At 44.0% G+C, this 18,881-nt stretch overlaps 1 protein-coding gene across 3 annotated transcripts in view; it reads right to left on the bottom strand.

Moving 5' to 3' along the window:
- Positions 1–18,881, bottom strand: part of LOC139160193 (TNF receptor-associated factor 1-like) — a 635,213-nt gene that overhangs the window by 155,447 nt on the left and 460,885 nt on the right. The window lies entirely within an intron of this gene.

The following is an 18,881-nucleotide window of genomic DNA, read 5'->3' as shown; positions in this document are numbered from 1 at the left end:
TTTGCCTCTTCTCCTGAACTATTTTCACCTTATGAACCCAAGCCGTCGCTGCCGGACTTCCGTTGCCAGTCGAAGCACTGGGATTCCCCCGAGCCTCCTTTCGCTGGGAAACCCCACCCCCGGACTTCCATTGCCAGCCGAAGCGCCCGTTCTTGCACTGCTGGGATTTCCCTGAGGCTCCCCTTGCTGGAATTCCCTTCATTTTTGAATCCCAGAGAGGGGAGCCTCAGAGAAATCCCAGCAGCACTAGAACGGTGAGTTTTGGGATTATTCGCTTTTACATTGATTCCTATGGGAAACATTGTTTCATCTTATGAACTTTTCTACTTACAAACCTCGTCATGGAACGAATTAAGTTCGTAAGACGAGGTACCACTGTATGTGGTCTCTAAGAGTCAAAACCAACTAAATGGCACATAATCAATCTTGAACAAGACGGTATAACAGAGTTGGAAGGGACCTTGGACGTCTTCTAATCCAGTGTTTCCCAACCATGGCCACTTGAAGCTATCTGGACTTCAACTCCCAGAATTCCCCAGCCAGCATTTGCTGGCTGGGGGATTCTGGGAGTTGAAGTCCAAATATCTTCAAATGGCCAAGGTTGGGAAACATTGTTCTAATCCAACCCACTAGTCAACCATTTCAAACAAATGATTGTCCAATCTCTTCTTTAAAATCTCCAGTGACTAAGCACCCACATCTTCACAATAGGCACAGAGTGACAATAGGCGGGAAGTGATGGAAAATCTTTTTTATGTGATGAGTATCTTTTCCCCCATTAATTCTGTTGGTGGGAAGGCACCTTGAGAAATCTCATAATATCCAAGTAAAGGCCTGGCTCAGCTAATCAATTAACCCTTGTGATTAATGGTTGCCGAGTTGACAGAATCATAAATCTAGGATTCCAAACATTCGTAGATTTTTTTTTTAATTTGAAAAGAGCCCTCTACTCAGTTGGGAGGATTTTTTTTTTTAATTACTGTGTTGTGACCCAGAACCATTTAAATCCGTAATGGTTGTGAGCGTTGCTGAGTCATTTGCGTGGGCAAAACGTACTTGCAATTTATTGCTGAGTCATTTGGAAGAATAACTGATCCGTTCAGTGATTTGACTCATTTCAGAAAATAAAATGGTCTGTTCTGAATTAGAGTGAAAGGAAACCATTAAAAAACTGCCACTCTGTTCATTGCAAAGCTACAGGGCAAACAAAAAACAAAACAAAACAAAAAAATCCTGTCTCATTGTAGTTTATTACCATGTGTGTTTACATAATATTCATACAAAAGATGATGCCCACCTAGGAAGGCATGTTTTAACTTGTTTAAAGTTTGTGGAGTTTAGTTTAGTTCAGTTTTTAGTTTAGTTTAGTTTAGTTTTAGGGAAGAGTTTAATAATAATAATAATAATAATAATAATAATAATAATAATAATAATAATAATAATAATATACTACTACTACTAATACTACTACTAATAATAATAATAATAATAATAATAATAATAATAATAATAATTTAGATTTGTATGCCGCCCCTCTCCGAGGACTCGGAGTTTGTAAAGAGGCTTTTGTGAACTATTGAGGAATATCAGCATTCTATTTATTTTTTATTTTCATCAAGCATTTATTAGAAAACAGATACAAGTATGAACATGATTATGAATACTGTATACAAGATGTACAGTATATGAATAAAAGGAAATATTAGGACAGGCACTGTAGGCATGCTGGTGCGCTTATGCACACCCCTTAAAGACCCCTCAGGAATGGGGCAAGGTCTACAGTAGACAGTTAAAGGTTTGGAGGTTTGAGGACGAAACCAAAGAGTCAGGCAGTGCATTCCAGGCATGGACAAGTTGTGTTTTTCTGCAAACGAGTTTGGAGTGGTTTACCAGAATAGAATAGTATAGTATAGTATAGTATAGAATAGAATAGAATAGAACAGAACAGAACAGAACAGAATTAGAATTAGAATAGAATAGAATAAAATTAGAATTAGAATGAATTAGAGTAGAATAGAATAGAATAGAATGGAATGGAATGGAATGGAATGGAATTAGAGTTAGAATTGGAATAGGAATTGGAATTAGAATTAGAATTTTACTGGCTAAGTGTAATTGGACACACAAGGAATTTGTCTTGGTACACATGATCTCAGTGTTGGTAAAAGAAAAGATACCTTCATCAAGAATCATAAGGTACAACACTTAATCCAAGTACACTTAATCCAAGTACAAATAAGCAATCAAATCATATTAGGAACCAGTCAATATAAATTGTAAGGATACAAACAACAAAGTTACAGTCGTACAATCATCAGTGGGAGGAGATGGGTGATGGGACCAATTAGAAGATAGTAGTGCAGACGTAGTAAAATAAACATGTTTGTGGTTATGGTTTCAGTCTTGCAAGATTGTTGTCAGCTTAATCTGGGCAAGAAGCACGCCCAGAAAGACTAGCTCCAATTTTATTCCAAGGTTAACATAGAAACATAGAAGACTGACGGCAGAAAAAGATCTCGTGATCCATCTAGTCTGCCCTTATACTATTTTCTGTATTTTATCTTAGGATGGATATATGTTTATCCCAGGCATGTTTAAATTCAGTTACTGTGGATTTATCAACCACGTCTTCTGGAAGTTTGTTCTAAGGATCTACTACTCTACTACTACTATACGACTACTCTACACTCACATAATCTTGCAAGTCTGAAGGTACCTCTCTTTCCCCACCTTGCCTTGACAATGCAAGAAGCTAAGGAAAGACCCTTGTGAGAAATTTGCCATACACCCCACTCCTTCTCCAGATTTAGCAACTGCTCATCTGACCATTGTCTAACCTGCCACTCTGTCTCCCAAGGTCATTCTCACATGCCATTACAGAGGAGAAGAGTAGAGTACAGTGAAGAGCAGCAAAGATTATTAGAGACTGGGGGCTAAAACATATTAAGAACAGTTGCCAGAATTGGGTACGTCTAGTTCAGTGATGGCGAATCTATGGCATGGGTGCCACAGGTGGCACACGGCGCCATATCTGCTGGAACACAAGCCATTGCCCTGGCTCACCTCCAACATGCATGTGTGTACTGGCTAGCTGATATTTGGCTCACAGAGAGGCTCTGGGAGGGCATTTTTGGCTTCCAGAGAGTCTCCAGGGGATGGGGAGGATGTTTTTACCCTCCCCCGGCTCCAGGGAAGCCATTGGAACCTGGGGAGGGTGAAACAAGAACCTTCTGAGCCCATCAGAAGTTTGGAAACAGGCTGTTTCCAGCCTCCACACATTGAATTATGGGTGTGGGCACTTGCACATGCCCGATAGTGCACACCCATGCTCTTTCGGCACTTGAGAAAAAAAAGGTTCGCCATCACTGGTATAGGGTTTCCTGCCTGAGCAGGGGGTTGGACTAGAAGACCTCTAGGGTCCTTTTCAATTCTGCTATTCTGTTAAGAGCAGAATTCTGCCAGACACAGCCATACAATTCTCTACAAACTCCACAGAGCCAGGATGGAGTCACCGAACCAAGCCATCCAATTTTTGTCAGCAACATTTTTAGACTCTAGAAGTTGTGCTTGACTAACATGAGAAAGCTTGTGTTTCTTGATTGGTGAACACCCTGAGAAGAAGGTCGCTGGTTGAGTCCCATGGTGACAATCAAGCAAAAATTATATCGAAGCCACATCACCACCGAAAATTAGCAACTCTGTATACAAAAGCTTGGACTAAGCAACATTTTATCCAAGAGGCAATATGTATACTGTACTGGGAACGCTCAAAGAACACATCCTAGATCTGACTGAATGAAATATTCTCATTGAATACTTTGTTCTGTACAAAGGTGAATGTGCTGACAACATGTAAAATTGATTGTCAATCAGTGTTGCTTCCTAAGATGTCACAGAGGTTTTGATTTACGTGGAATTATATTGTGTTGTTTAAGTGTTTCCATTACTATTTTTTTGAGCAGTATATTTGTAAATGGCTCTAAAATGGTTCTCTTCTCCTGTGGAACCATTCAGCAGAACTGTATCAAAATAAGGTCAGGAATTATCCAGGCGAGAAAGAGAGATCTATTATAAGTTAATTAAAGAGACACCTGGTTCCTCAAATGTAGAGATTATCTCCTGTTCAATAAATTGGAGGTGCCATCTATTGTGCCGAACCATTGGTTCCTCCCAGCTGGTTATGTGAATACTTGTTATCGAACCTTATTCTCCATTTCACAAGAAGAACAGGGTGTTGTCTGATGACCTAGAAATGATAGGGATTGGTTCTAGAATGTTCTACGTGACCAGAAGATGTTCTATCCCAGCGAGACTATCTCTTCCCAAAATATTTTCCCTCAGGAAGATGCTCAATTCTATAGTTATGGAGAACCAATTTTTGTTAGATGGGATGCTAGGTTCATACCTTCCCTTCACATTCATCTGGGTAACTTGGATTATTTATTTTTTTCAAGCACTGGATCAGTGTTCCCTCTAATTTTTTGGGGGGGTGGGCAGAAAAGTATAGTGTCTGAGCGGCAGTCCCTTCAGGACTGGGGGGCACAGAAATAATAAATAAATAAATAAATAAATAAATAAATAAATAAATAAATAAATAAATAAACAAACAAACAAACAAACAAACAAACAAACAAACAGACAGACAAACAAAAAACCCACCCTGTTTTGCCTCAGAGAATTTCAAAATAAAATACTGTACTGTGTGTCTATAACAGTGAGCTCATAATAGGGCAACTCTATCAATATCAAAATGCCACTTAAATAGTTGAGCTAGTTTCAAACTAGATTTTGATTTTCTTTCTCTCTTCCTTACTCCCATTCTTTTTCTTTCTCTTTTCCTTCCTCTCTTTTTTCTATCTGTTTCTCTCTCTTCCTCTCTTCCTCTCTCTCTCTCTCCTTTCCTCTCACTCTTTCCCTCTCGGCTTCTGGGCAGGTTTGGAAAACTCTGAGTTGATGATGATTTTTAAGTGAGCGATTGCTCACTGCTCAGCTTAGAGGGAACTATGCACCGGATGCTGAGTTTTGAGAGGGTGGGATTAAAATGGTCAAATCTATAGCATGTTCAGTGGCAGGGGTGGGTTCGTTCGCGCAGTTTCACTTTCATGCATGCTCAGATGGTGGATTCTGCCCAAAACACTGCTGAGAAGCTGTGCTTTGGGCAAAGAAATAAGGTTGATATTAACCCAGGAGTGGCCGGGCGGGTGGGCTTTTTTTTTTGAAGCAGAAGGCAAGGAGAAGACATCAGATCACAGAAAAAAATTGCTGAAAATTGGAAAAACAAGATGGCAGCACCTACAGACCAGCATCGCCTGAGCTGGATCCGTAAAGCCAAAATTAAACACAATTTGAGTATTGCCCACAAGATCATATGCTGCAACGTCCTACCGGTCAATGACTACTTCAGCTTCAACCGCAACAACACAAGAGCACGCAACAGATTCAAACTTAATACGAACCGCTCCAAATCTGACTGTAAAAAATATGGTTTCAACAATTGAGTTATCGAAGCGTGGAACTCATTACTGGACTCAATTGTGTCAACCCCTAACCCCCAACATTTCTCCCTTAGACTCTCCACGATTGACCTCTCCAGGTTCCTAAGAGGCCAGTAAGAGGCGTACATAAGTGCACTGGTGTGCCTTTCGTCCCCTGTCCAATTGTCTTTCCTTTCTTTCACCTATCATATATATTCTCTTCCTTTCATATATCCTCTCCTCTAAGTTCACTTTTACCCTTATATATATTACCACATATCTATTTTTCTTCCTATGTATTTGTGTATTGGATAAATAAACAAACAAACAAACAAATAATGTCACCAGTGGGTCGCTAACAGTTGGGGTGATCTGGTCCAAACCGGGAGGCACTGACCCTTGTTCAGTGGGAATAAAACCTTTATGTACAGAACGTTTGAGCGGATTCCATAGCTTCCAACAGAGGATACAACACTGAAGTACATTTTATTATAATCAATCCCCGAATTCTTTAGGTTTGCCCTAAAAATATAGGGTGTGAATAAGATTAGACAGATAGACGGATATATAATTTCCAATGTATGCACCCAGTAGATAAGACAATTGGAAAGATTTCAAATTCTAATTAAAAGGGGGGAAAATCTGATGCTATCCACAAATGGACAAACTGGATATTGTTTTTGCATCTACTTCCTGTATATTCATGACCATATTTGCCAGGCTAAGAAACGGAGTCCAAGAAATTAATTCATCTTGGATAAACAGTTCTTGGTTTAACATGATGTCTGCACCCAAACAGTTATCTGTGACTTAAATAACCCCCTATAATAACTTTATTTTAAAATCAAGTTCAGACATCAAAGAGGTTAGGACACCTTTCCCAATGTATTTCAGATACATTAAATTACAGCCATATGCAGATATATTAACTTCAGCCACATGCAGTTTGATGATGCCAATATGTCAAAATAAATGTCAGTGATGTCCTAAGGTCAACCATTATCTTTGTGAATCATGCTGGCAGAAGTTAATAAAGTCATGTAAATATCTATGGAGATTCACCATCATCCAGGTCATCTTTGTCCCAAAGGTTCTCTTCTAAGAAGCAATTGGACTTTCTTGGGGGTTTTTCCCCCCTGGAAAACATTTCGCTTCTCATTGAAGAATCAAGAATCAAGTAAAGTGTTAATATCACTTTACGCTTGGAATACTGCATCCAGTTTTGGTCACCTCAATGTAAAAATGATGTTGAGACTCTAGAAAGAGTACAGAGAAGAGCAACAAAGACGATTAGGGGATTGCAAGCTAAAACATATGAAGAATGATAGCAGGAACTGGGTATGTCTAGTTTAATGAAAAGAAGGACTAGGGGAGACAAGATAGCAACATTCCAATATCTCAGGGGTTACCACAAAAAAGAGGGAGTCAAACTATTCTCCAAAGCACCTGAGGGTAGAACAAGAAGCAATGGGTGGAAACCAAACAAGGAGAGAAGTAACTTAGAACTAAGCAGAACGTTCCTGACAATTAGAACTATTAATCAGTGGAACAGCTTGTCTCCAGAAGTTGTGAATACTCCAACACTGGAAGTTTTAAGAAGATGTTGGATAGCCATTTAATAACCATTTGTTTTAAAGAAGATGTCCTCTTTGCCGATGATGTAAAACTCTCCAACACCACCGATAATACAACTACTCTCCAAAAAGAGCTTGATGCTGTTTCTGAGTGGTCAAACACATGGCAACTCCAAATCTCAACTAGCAAATGCTCTGTCCTACACATTGGGAAGAAGAATCTGAACTCCAAATACGAACTGAATAATCAAATTATCACAGATAATCCCCACTCGGTTAAAGACCTTGGTATACTAATAACAAAAGATTTAAGTGCCAAAGCCCACTGCAACAATATAGCCAAGAAGGCTTCAAGAATTGTAAACCTAATTCTACGTAGCTTCTGCTCTGGCAATTTCACACTACTTACCAGAGCTTACAAAACTTTTGCCAGACCCATCCTCGAATACAGCTCATCTGTTTGGAACCCATATCGCATCTCAGACATTAACACCCTTGAAAATGTCCAAAGATACTTCACCAGAAGAGCCCTTCACTCCTCCACTCGAAATAGAATACCCTACGAGACTAGACTTTCAATCCTGGGCCTAGAAAGTTTAGAACTAAGACGCCTTAAACAAGATCTAAGTATTGCCCACAAGATCATATGCTGCAACGTCCTGCCCGTCGGCGACTACTTCAGCTTCAACCACAACAACACAAGAGCACACAACAGATTTAAACTTAATATTAACCACTCCAAACTTGACTGTAAATAAAATGACTTCAGTAACCGAGTTGTCGAAGCGTGGAACTCATTACAGGACTCCATAGTGTCATCCCCAAACCCCCAACACTTTATCCTTAGATTATCTACTATTGACCTATCCAGATTCCTAAGAGGTCAGTAAGGGGCGAGTACAAGTGCACTAGAGTGCCTTCCGTCCCTTGTCCTATTGCTCTGCTATATCTCCTATACCTTTCTTCTATTCCTATATCTCTTCTTCTATTCTTTCATTGATATGTTCTATTACTATATCTTCTTTTCTATTATTTCATAGATATATTTTACTATGAGTATCTCCTCTATAACCTTCATCATGTATTTTACTAGATATATACCCACTAAAACCCTCATTGTGTATTGGACAAAACAAACAAATAAATAAATAAGCCATTTGTCTGAACTGGCAAGGCAAAGGGTTGGACCAGAAAACCTCCAAGGTCCCTTCCAACTTTGTTGTTGTTATTGTCATTAAAAAAAAAAAAGCAGTCTCAAGGGATATTTATGTGAACACAATTAAGTGTTTCTCTTTAGTGGTTCATGGAGAATGAAATAAATCCAGCAATGTAAATCTACTGATATATCCAACAATGAGTTGCAAACCACGCAACCATACACCTACTTCAGGCTCATGCCATTTGATTGCATCTGTTCATTGTCCCCACACATATATAATTGCACTGGAATGTAATCCTCCATTGTCAACATTCCACAGCGGTAGCAGTGTCATAATGAATGGGTGTATAGATGACTAAGTATATGGAGGAAATCTCATGCTAGGAAGTGGTACGTAGGGGAGAGAGAGAGAGGGAGAGAGAAAGAGATGGATAATTCACAATCCACCAATGGCTTCTTGGTAGCCACATCATGACAACACATGAGCACACAACAGATACAAACTTAAAGTAAACCGCTCTAAACTCCACTGCAGGAAGTACAACTTTAGTAACCAAGTAGTTGATGCATGGAACTCACTAACAGACTCTGTAGTATCATCTCCTAACCCCCAAAACTTTACTCTTAGACTCTCCACTGTTGACCTCTCCCGATTCCTAAGAGGTCAGTAAGGGGCGTGCATAAGTGCATCAGATTGCCTTCCATCCCCTGTCCTAATGTTTCTCTTTTACTAGTATCATGTATATAAATATTATTATATCTTTCTATACCACCAATACGTCCTTGACAAAACAAACAAACAAATAAATAAATATTACAGGTAGTCTTCGACTTATTTATTTAATGACCATTCAAAGGCACAACGCTGAAAAAAATGACTTATGACTATTTTCCACACAAACAACCACTGCAACATCTTGTAATCAAGTCCTTAGCAATATTTAAGACAGTTGCAGTGTCCTTGACTCATGTTGTGGGGCAGTGGTTAGAGTGCAGTACTGCAAACTACTTCTGCTGATCACCGGCTGCCAGCAGTTTGGCAGATCAAATCTCAGTAGGCTTAAGATTGACTCAGCCTTCCATCCTTCCGAGGTGGGTAAAATGAGGACCCAGATTGTTGGGGGCAATAGGCTGAGTCTCTGTAAAACTGCTTCAAGAGGGCTGTAAAGCGCTGCAAAGCAGTACAGTGATCCCTCGAGTTTCGCGATCTCGATGTTCGCTAAACGCTATATCGCGAGTTTTCAACCCGGAAGTAAACAACACCATCTGCGCATGCGTGCCCTTTTTTTTCTATGGCCACGCATGCGTAGATGGTGGAGTTTCCCCACCGGGCTGAGCGGCTTCCCCTGGGTCTTCCCCCTCTTGCCCTGGTAAGTGGCGCGAGCAACGGCGTGGGCGCGCGCACGGGGCCCGCTTCCCAGCTGGGAAGCAACAACAGCAACCGGGTGGGTGGGGGAAGCCCCGGCGGCGCGCGCGCGAGGTCCGCTTCCCAGCTGGGAAGCAACAACAGCAACCGGGTGGGTGGGGGAAGCCCCGGCGGCGCGCGCGCGAGGTCCGCTTCCCAGCTGGGAAGCAACAACAGCAACCGGGTGGGTGGGGGAAGCCCCGGCGGCGCGCGCGCGAGGTCCGCTTCCCAGCTGGGAAGCAACAACAGCAACCGGGTGGGTGGGGGAAGCCCCGGCGGCGCGCGCGCGAGGTCCGCTTCCCAGCTGGGAAGCAACAACAGCAACCGGGTGGGTGGGGGAAGCCCCGGCGGCGCGCGCGCGAGGTCCGCTTCCCAGCTGGGAAGCAACAACAGCAACCGGGTGGGTGGGGGGAAGCCCCGGCGGCGCGCGCGCGAGGTCCGCTTCCCAGCTGGGAAGCAACAACAGCAACCGGGTGGGTGGGGGAAGCCCCGGCGGCGCGCGCGCGAGGTCCGCTTCCCAGCTGGGAAGCAACAACAGCAACCGGGTGGGTGGGGGAAGCCCCGGCGGCGCGCGCGCGCGAGGTCCGCTTCCCAGCTGGGAAGCAACAACAGCAACCGGGTGGGTGGGGGAAGCCCCGGCGGCGCGCGCGCGAGGCCCGCTTCCCAGCTGGGAAGCAACAACAGCAACCGGGTGGGTGGGGGAAGCCCCGGCGGCGCGCGCGCGAGGCCCGCTTCCCAGCTGGGAAGCAACAACAGCAACCGGGTGGGTGGGGGAAGCCCCGGCGGCGCGCGCGCGAGGCCCGCTTCCCAGCTGGGAAGCAACAACAGCAACCGGGTGGGTGGGGGGAAGCCCCGGCGGCGCGCGCGCGAGGCCCGCTTCCCAGCTGGGAAGCAACAACAGCAACCGGGTGGGTGGGGGAAGCCCCGGCGGCGCGCGCGCGAGGTCCGCTTCCCAGCTGGGAAGCAACAACAGCAACCGGGTGGGTGGGGGAAGCCCCGGCGGCGCGCGCGCGAGGCCCGCTTCCCAGCTGGGAAGCAACAACAGCAACCGGGTGGGTGGGGGAAGCCCCGGCGGCGCGCGCGCGAGGTCCGCTTCCCAGCTGGGAAGCAACAACAGCAACCGGGTGGGTGGGGGAAGCCCCGGCGGCGCGCGCGCGAGGCCCGCTTCCCAGCTGGGAAGCAACAACAGCAACCGGGTGGGTGGGGGAAGCCCCGGCGGCGCGCGCGCGAGGTCCGCTTCCCAGCTGGGAAGCAACAACAGCAACCGGGTGGGTGGGGGAAGCCCCTGCGGCGCGCGCGCGAGGTCCGCTTCCCAGCTGGGAAGCAACAACAGCAACCGGGTGGGTGGGGGAAGCCCCGGCGGCGCGCGCGCGAGGCCCGCTTCCCAGCTGGGAAGCAACAACAGCAACCGGGTGGGTGGGGGAAGCCCCGGCGGCGCGCGCGCGAGGCCCGCTTCCCAGCTGGGAAGCAACAACAGCAACCGGGTGGGTGGGGGAAGCCCCGGCGGCGCGCGCGCGAGGTCCGCTTCCCAGCTGGGAAGCAACAACAGCAACCGGGTGGGTGGGGGAAGCCCCGGCGGCGCGCGCGCGAGGTCCGCTTCCCAGCTGGGAAGCAACAACAGCAACCGGGTGGGTGGGGGAAGCCCCGGCGGCGTGCGCGCGAGGCCCGCTTCCCAGCTGGGAAGCAACAACAGCAACCGGGTGGGTGGGGGAAGCCCCGGCGGCGCGCGCGCGAGGCCCGCTTCCCAGCTGGGAAGCAACAACACTAACCGGGTGGGTGGGGGAAGCCCCGGCGGCGCGCACGCGGATAAGCAGCAGCAGCGAGGCGGCGGGGAAACCCCAATCTTCGGCTCCTCGCTGCTGCGGTGGAAGTAAAAACACCATCTGCGCATGCGCAGATGGTGTTTTTACTTCCGCACCGCTACTTCGCGAAAAATCGATCATCGCGAGGGGTCCTGGAACGGAACCCTCGCGATGATCGAGGGACCACTGTATATAGGTCTAAATGCTATTTTACGATTTACTGACAAGCAAAGTCAATGAGGAAGCCAGATTCACTTAACAACTGTGTCATAACAATATTTGTTTGTTTGTTTGTTTGTTTGTTTGTTTGTTTGTTTGTTTATTAGACTTCTATGATGCCCTTCTTGAAGCGACTCAGGGTGGCATGCAACATTGTAAATGCAGACAATATATGTGAAGAAATCTAACTATTTTAAAAAAAGATTTATACAAAATTAATAAAAAATTCTAAAAACCCCACGTACAGTCATCCACATTCATTCATTTCAATCATACACAACATTTATTAACTGAATAAACAAAATCTCACAGCCAACCCCCACTCAGTAAAAGACCTTGGAATACTAATATCAAATGACCTAAGCGCCAAAGCCCACTGCAACAATATCGCCAAAAAGGCTTCTAGAGTTGTTAACCTGATCCTACGTAGCTTCTGCTCCAGCAATCTCACACTACTCACAAGAGCCTACAAAACTTTTGCCAGACCAATCCTTGAATTCAGTTCATCTGTCTGGAACCCATACCACATCTCGAACATCAACACCCTTGAAAATGTCCAAAGATACTTCACCAGAAGAGCCATTCACTCCTCCACTCGAAACAGAATACCCTACGAAAGCAGACTATCAATCCTAGGTCTTGAATGCTTAGAACTACGACGCCTAAAACACGATCTAAGTATTGCTCACAAGATCATATGCTGCAACGTTCTACCTGTCAATGACTACTTCAGCTTCAATCGCAACAACACAAGAGCACGCAACAGATTCAAACTTAATATTAACCGCTCCAAACTTGACTGTAAAAAATATGATTTCAGCAACCGAGTTGTCGAAGCGTGGAACTCATTACCTGACTCAGTAGTGTCAACCCCTAACCCCCAACATTTTTCCCTTAGACTATCCACGATTAACCTCTCCAGGTTCCTTAGAGGTCAGTAAGGGGCATGCATAAGTGCACCAGTGTGCCTTCCGTCCCCTGTCCAATTGTTTCTCCTTATCTCATTTATCTTTTCTTCCTTTCAAATATGTTCACCTATACTTTTATATCTTTTCTTCTATTCTTTTCTTTATTTAAATTACTACATATCTATTCTCTTCAATGTGTATTATGTATTGGACTAACTAACTAACTAACTAACTAACTCACTCACTCAATCAATCAATCAATCAATCAATCAATCATCCGGAGACACTCTCGTCGCTCATGACCCCCATGCCCGCCAGCAGAGGTGGATCTTCAGAGCTTTACGAAAGATCAGGAGGGAGCGAGCAGTACGTATCTCCAGAGGGAGTTCGTTCCAGAGGGCAGGGGCCACCACAGAGAAGTCTCTTTCCCTAGGCCCTGCCAGAACAAATTGTCTGGCCGACGGGACCAGGCCGACTCTGTGGGACCTAACCAGCCGCTGGGATGCATGAGGCAGAAGATGCCCCCACGGGTAGTCTGTTCCTAAGCCATGTAGGGCTTGGTAGGTCATAATCAGCACTTTGAATTGTGCCAGGAGACCAATTGACAACCAACGCAGCTCATGGAGTGATGTTGAAATGTGGGCAGAGCCTCTGTGCAAGCCAAAAAATCAGCTGGCCGGCACACACATGCACATTGGAGCTAAGCTAGGGCAATGGCTCGCGTGCCAGCAGATATGACTCTGCATGCCATCTGTGGCACCCCTGCCATAAGTTCCCCATCACTGGTCTATATCAATAAGGTAAAGTTCTAAGGATTTCTTGTAGTATTGGTTTCCTAGTTTGACCTATTTAAAAGGGCTGAGAGTCGGGATGAAAGAGAACAACCCGGAGTATTAAAAGGAGTGCTAGGACGACATTTCTCAATTGATGTTGTGACTACCCTATGGTGGCTATTTTGTAATTAGGTATTGTAATTTGATCCCATCTCTCAACATTGTAACTTCAAATCTCCATTTATTTATAATGCTTGGAAAGACCACACCTGGTGTTGTACATACTCCTGATCAGTTGGAGGAGGATGAAGATATTGAGGACTCGGATCCAGATAGTGTTTATGAATTAGTGGGGGGACTGGGGTTACAGGTGGCAGGCCAGCCACAGGATGGGGCTATGAGTTCAGGAACTAGTGAGGGAGAATCAGACGCTCGCTGGGTTAACCCTAAATTCAGAAGGGCCCAAAAACGTAGAGAACAGAGGTCTGGAAGAAGATATTAAGGAGAGGAATGGGTTGAATACTGTAGTGATGTATTTGGCACGTCAGGGGGTCAGTGGAGAAGGGTGGAGTTTCAACATTGCCGAAGGGAAAATGGATGTGTTTTTTGCCGTGCTAAAGTAAGCAAAAGTATTCTGTGTTGTTAACAGTCAGTTCTGTGGTTTTTTCAAAGTCATGCTGTTAGGAAAATAAATCTTGTTAAGTGCAGCAGGAGAAGGGATGTGAGGAATGCAGCTAAGAGAGATAAGGACCGTGCCTGTATGGAATGCGTTTGAATTACAGGAGAGCAGAGAAATAAATGGAGTTTCTTTATTCATGAAATGAAGCATTTAATAAGAGTTATTTGTAATTGCTAAATTTCTACCAGAAACCAGAACACTTGGAATATTGCATCCAGTTTTGGTTGCTGATATAAAAAAAGATGTGGAGACTCTAGAAAGAGTACAGAAAAGAACAGGGATGATTAAGGGGCTAGACCAGCGGTCCCCAAACGACGGCCCGCGGGCCACATGCGGCCTGCTGATGCCATTTATCTGGCCCGTGGGTCTTTTCCAAGGCCGCACTGGAAAAGCAGTGAGAACGTCCCCCTCAATCTCATCTCACCCGAGGTAAAGTAAGGCTTGCCGAAAGCCAAGCTGGGCACAACACACACACACGCCTCCTCCTCTTTGAGTTGCTAGCTCCTGTTTTCTGAATGGGGATTGAATGGGAGTCCGGGGTCGGAGGGTGGAGGCTTGTCGGGTGAGTCCTCCATGGGGAGAGAAGAGGGAGGGTGAAAGAGGGAGAAGAGAGAGAAGTAGAGAGAAAGAAAGAAAAGGGAAAGAGAAGGGAAAAAGAGAGGGAAAGAGAAGTGGAGAGGAAGGAAGGACCGAGGGAAGGGAGGGAGGGAGGGAAGGAAGGAAGGAAGGGGGAGAGAGGGGGAGAGAAAGGGAGGGAGGGAGGAAGAGAGATAGCAAGAGAGAGTGAGAAAGAGACAGAGAGAGCAAGAGACAGAAAGCAAGCAAGAGAGAGAGAGCAAGAGAGAGAGGAAGCAAGACAGAGAGAGAGAAAGAAAGCAAGAGAGAGAGAGAGAAAGAAAGAAAGAGAGTGAGTGAGAGAGAAAGAAATAAGGTATGTGCAGTGTGCACAGGAATCTGTTCATAGGTTTTTTTATAGTCCAGCCCTCCAACAGTCCAAGGGACAGTGAACTGGCCCCCTGTGTAAAGATTTTGGGGACCCCTGGGGTAGACGCTAAAACACATGAATAATGGTTGCAGGAATTGGGTATGTGTAGTTTAATGAAAAGAAGGCGAGATAGACAAAAATCAGCCTTCCCTCTGCTGGAAATGTAAAAAAGAATATGGAACATATTTCCTCCTATGGTGGGAATGCAAAAAGACTCAAAGCTACTGGGAAAAAAATAGGTAATTGGCTTAATGATATTTTGGGTATCAATGTAGAAATCCCCCCGGAATGTTTCCTCTTAGGAATCTTACGTCAACATTTCAATAAAAATCAGTCATATTTGGTGATTCACATTACAACCGCGGCTAGGATAGCTTTTGCTCAAATGTGAAAAAATGAAGGAATTCCACAGGAAGAGCAGATTTTGGAGAAAATTACATACTGTGCAGAAATGGTTAAATTAACATTAGAATTAAGAAATAACGAAGAATCTTTATTTTATAACTGCTGGGACTCTTTTTATCATTGGCTTGAAAAAAGGCCAAAGCCGTCATAATATATTACACTGTTAAAAGGGTAAGAGAAAATTACCTGGTGATGAAGTTTAATGTTTAAAGGAGAGAAAGATGTTCATATTAATTAAGAATATTATCTTTTTTCTTTACTTTTTGTTAATTTAATTATTATCAATACAGTAGTACTAATTAGTATTTATTGTTATAAAGTTATTTAAGATAGGCAATAGAGAATATATATAGTTATTACTATACAGACTTATCGCACACTCACCCATTTCTCATTGAGAGGTTTAATTTTGTATGTTTGTACGGTTTATGTGTATTTGTTTATATATGTAAATAAAATTAAAAAAAATAAAAAAGAAAAGAAGGCGTAGGGGAGACATGATAGCAGTGTTCCAATATCTCAGAGGTTGCCACAAAGAAGAGAGGGTCAAACTATTCTCCAAAGGACCTGAGGGTAGGACAAGAAGCAATGGGTGGAAACTAAACAAGGAGAGAAGTTAGAACTAAGGAGAAATTTCCTGACAGTTAGAACAATTAACCAGTGGAACAGCTTGCCTCCTGAAGTTGTGAATGCTCCAACACAAAAAGATTTTAAGAAAATGTTGTACAACCATTTGTCTGAAATGGTATACAGTGGAACCCCGACATAAGAGCTGCTCTACTTAAGAGCAACTCGAGATAAGAGCTGGGAGGGGAGAGATATTTTTGTTCTACTTACAAGCCCAAATTCGAGATACAAGCGCCAAGGAGCTGTCTCCTGAAGCCAAACGCTAACTTCCGCGTTCGGCTTCAGGAGACAGCTGCGAAGCGGCGCGCGTGTTTTAAAAGGTTGCAGCCGGCCTGGGGGGCTCGGGGGGGTGCTTGCAGCTTTCTTTCTTGCTCTTTTTCTTTCTCTCTTTTACCTTCCCTTCCTCTATTTCTTCTTTTCTTTCTCCTTCCCACCTTCTTCCCTCCCTCCCTCCCTTCACTCATTCCTCTCTTACTCTCCCCTTTCATAAGTTTCCTTGCTTCCTTCCTCTGTTCCTGTTCCTTCCCCCTTTCTTTCTTTCTTTCTTTCTTTCTTTCTTTCTTTCTTTCTTTCTTTCTTTCTTGCTCTTTTTCTTTCTCTCTTTTACCTTCCCTTCCTCTATTTCTTCTTTTCTTTCTCCTTCCCACCTTCTTCCCTCCCTCCCTCCCTTCACTCATTCCTCTCTTACTCTCCCCTTTCATAAGTTTCCTTGCTTCCTTCCTCTGTTCCTGTCCCTTCCCTCTTTCCTTCCTTCCCACCCTCCGTCCATTCATTCACCCATTCCTCTCTTGATCGCTTAAAGCCGGTCCCTGGTGCAAAAAGGGTTGGGGACCTCTGTCCTACAGGATTGGGTGGCAGAGAAGTTGAACATATGTAAATTTAAAAGTTTAAGAAAGTTTACAAGTTAAGTGAAAGAAACTTCATTATTCATTTATATGTACATGTACATTTCTTCATTAAAAACATGTCTTTCTGCATAATTTAGACTAACTTTGTGAGTTTTTTGAGGGCTGGAACCAATTAAAATTATTTACATTAATTCCTATGGGGAAAAGTCGTTCGAGATAAGAGCTGCTCGACTTAAGAGCCCAGGTCCGGAACGAATTAAACTCGTATCTCGAGGTACCACTATATAGGGCTTCCTGTCTGAGCAGGGGGTTGGATTAGAAACCCCCCCCCCAAATCCCTTCCAATTCTGTTATGTCTGAAGGTAAAAGGAAAGGATTCTCTTCAAGGTAATCCTCTGCTGGTTCACACAACCAGAGGAACATTGATCCAGGTGCTTTTCCTACTAAACCTAGATTCCTACTATGATTAAGGCCTTCCTCTTTGAGTGCGTTTTGATCCAACAACCACCTCTTGAAATCACTTGCCACCTTATATAAAAAATGCCTGATGAATGATGGAAGGAGTTGAGGATAGTTTCTCTACCAACAAGATGACTCATTGGCTTGAGTCACCCATAATCATTTTCTCTAAATACTGTTAGATGGAGTTATGAAACATCCTTATCCAATCAGTACAAAAATAAAAGGAAACAGACTTGGCTGCTCTTTTAACCTCATTCAACTTCACATCTCCTCAATGCTAATTTCAGCGATCCTGAAATTTCTTCTGCTTTTGCTGGAAAATCTTGGTTTCTTCAACTCAGTTACATCTAAAACAATAATAATAATAATAATAATAATAATAATAATAATAATAATAATAATAATAATAATTTATTAGATTTGTATGCCGCCCCTCTCCGAAGACTCGGGGCGGCTCACAACAAACGATAAAACAATATATATATATATATTGCTCAAGCATTCCTGGCCACTTCTAATTTTTTGCCATATTAGAGAATTAATTTGGTGTAGTGTTTAAGGCACCGGGTTAGAAACCAGGAACCATAAGGTCTAGTCCCATCTTGACATGAGATTGTTAGGTGACTTTAGGCCAGTCACTCTCAACCCAACCCACTTCACAGAAAGTGGGCAGCTGTGAAGAAAATAGGAGGAAGGAATATCAGCTATATTTCCTTCCTTAAGTTTCAGAGTCAGAATTGGAAGAGCTGGAAGGGACTTTGGAGGTCTTCTAGTCCAGCCCCCTGTTCAAGCAGGAGCTCCTGTACTATTTCAGATAATTGACTCTCCAGGCTCTTCTTATGAACCTCCAGTGATGGAGCACCCACAATTTCTGAAGGCAAATTGTTCCACTGGTTAATTCAGAGGTCGGCAAAGTTAGCTTCTATGACTTGTGGACTTCAACTCCCAGAATTCCTGAGCCAATCATGCTAGCTCAGGAATTCTGTGAGTTGAAGTCCACGTCATGGAAGAGCCAACATTGCCTACCTCTGGGTTAATTGTTCTCACTGTTAGGAAGCTTCTCCTTAATTCCAGGTTGCTTCTTTCTTTGATTAGTTTCCATCCATTATTTGCCTGGCTTTGTGGTGCTTTGGAAAATAAGTTTTTCCCCTCTCTTGTTTATGGCAGCCCCTCAAATACTGGAATACTACTATGCGTCCCACCCCACACACATTTCTTTTCTCTAGACTAGCCAACCCAAATTCTGCAACAGTTTTTCATATGTTTTAGTCTCCAGGCTTTTAATCATTTGAGTTGATCGTCTTTTTGCACTTTTTCCAGGGTTTTTTGTAAATAAAAATAAGAGTTATTTATAAAAATAAGGGAGAAAACGTTGACAAATTGCAGGCATTTTCTTCACCCAGCACGCACAACAAATCCGACAACTCTTAAAAAAGTAATAGAGGTAACACTTCCTTTTGCACAGAACGCCCAATAACAAAAAAAATTATGGTGGCGGCTCCTTTAAGAAGAGCTTCCTGTTTCCGGTTCGCTTCCGGTTGCTCCTGAAGTACATACATCG

This window comes from Erythrolamprus reginae, chromosome 2, assembly GCF_031021105.1.
Source record: "Erythrolamprus reginae isolate rEryReg1 chromosome 2, rEryReg1.hap1, whole genome shotgun sequence".
In the NCBI taxonomy this organism is placed as follows: domain Eukaryota; kingdom Metazoa; phylum Chordata; class Lepidosauria; order Squamata; family Dipsadidae; genus Erythrolamprus; species Erythrolamprus reginae.
Note: the sequence above shows the minus strand (reverse complement) of the source record. Positions and strands in the feature narration are given on the sequence as shown.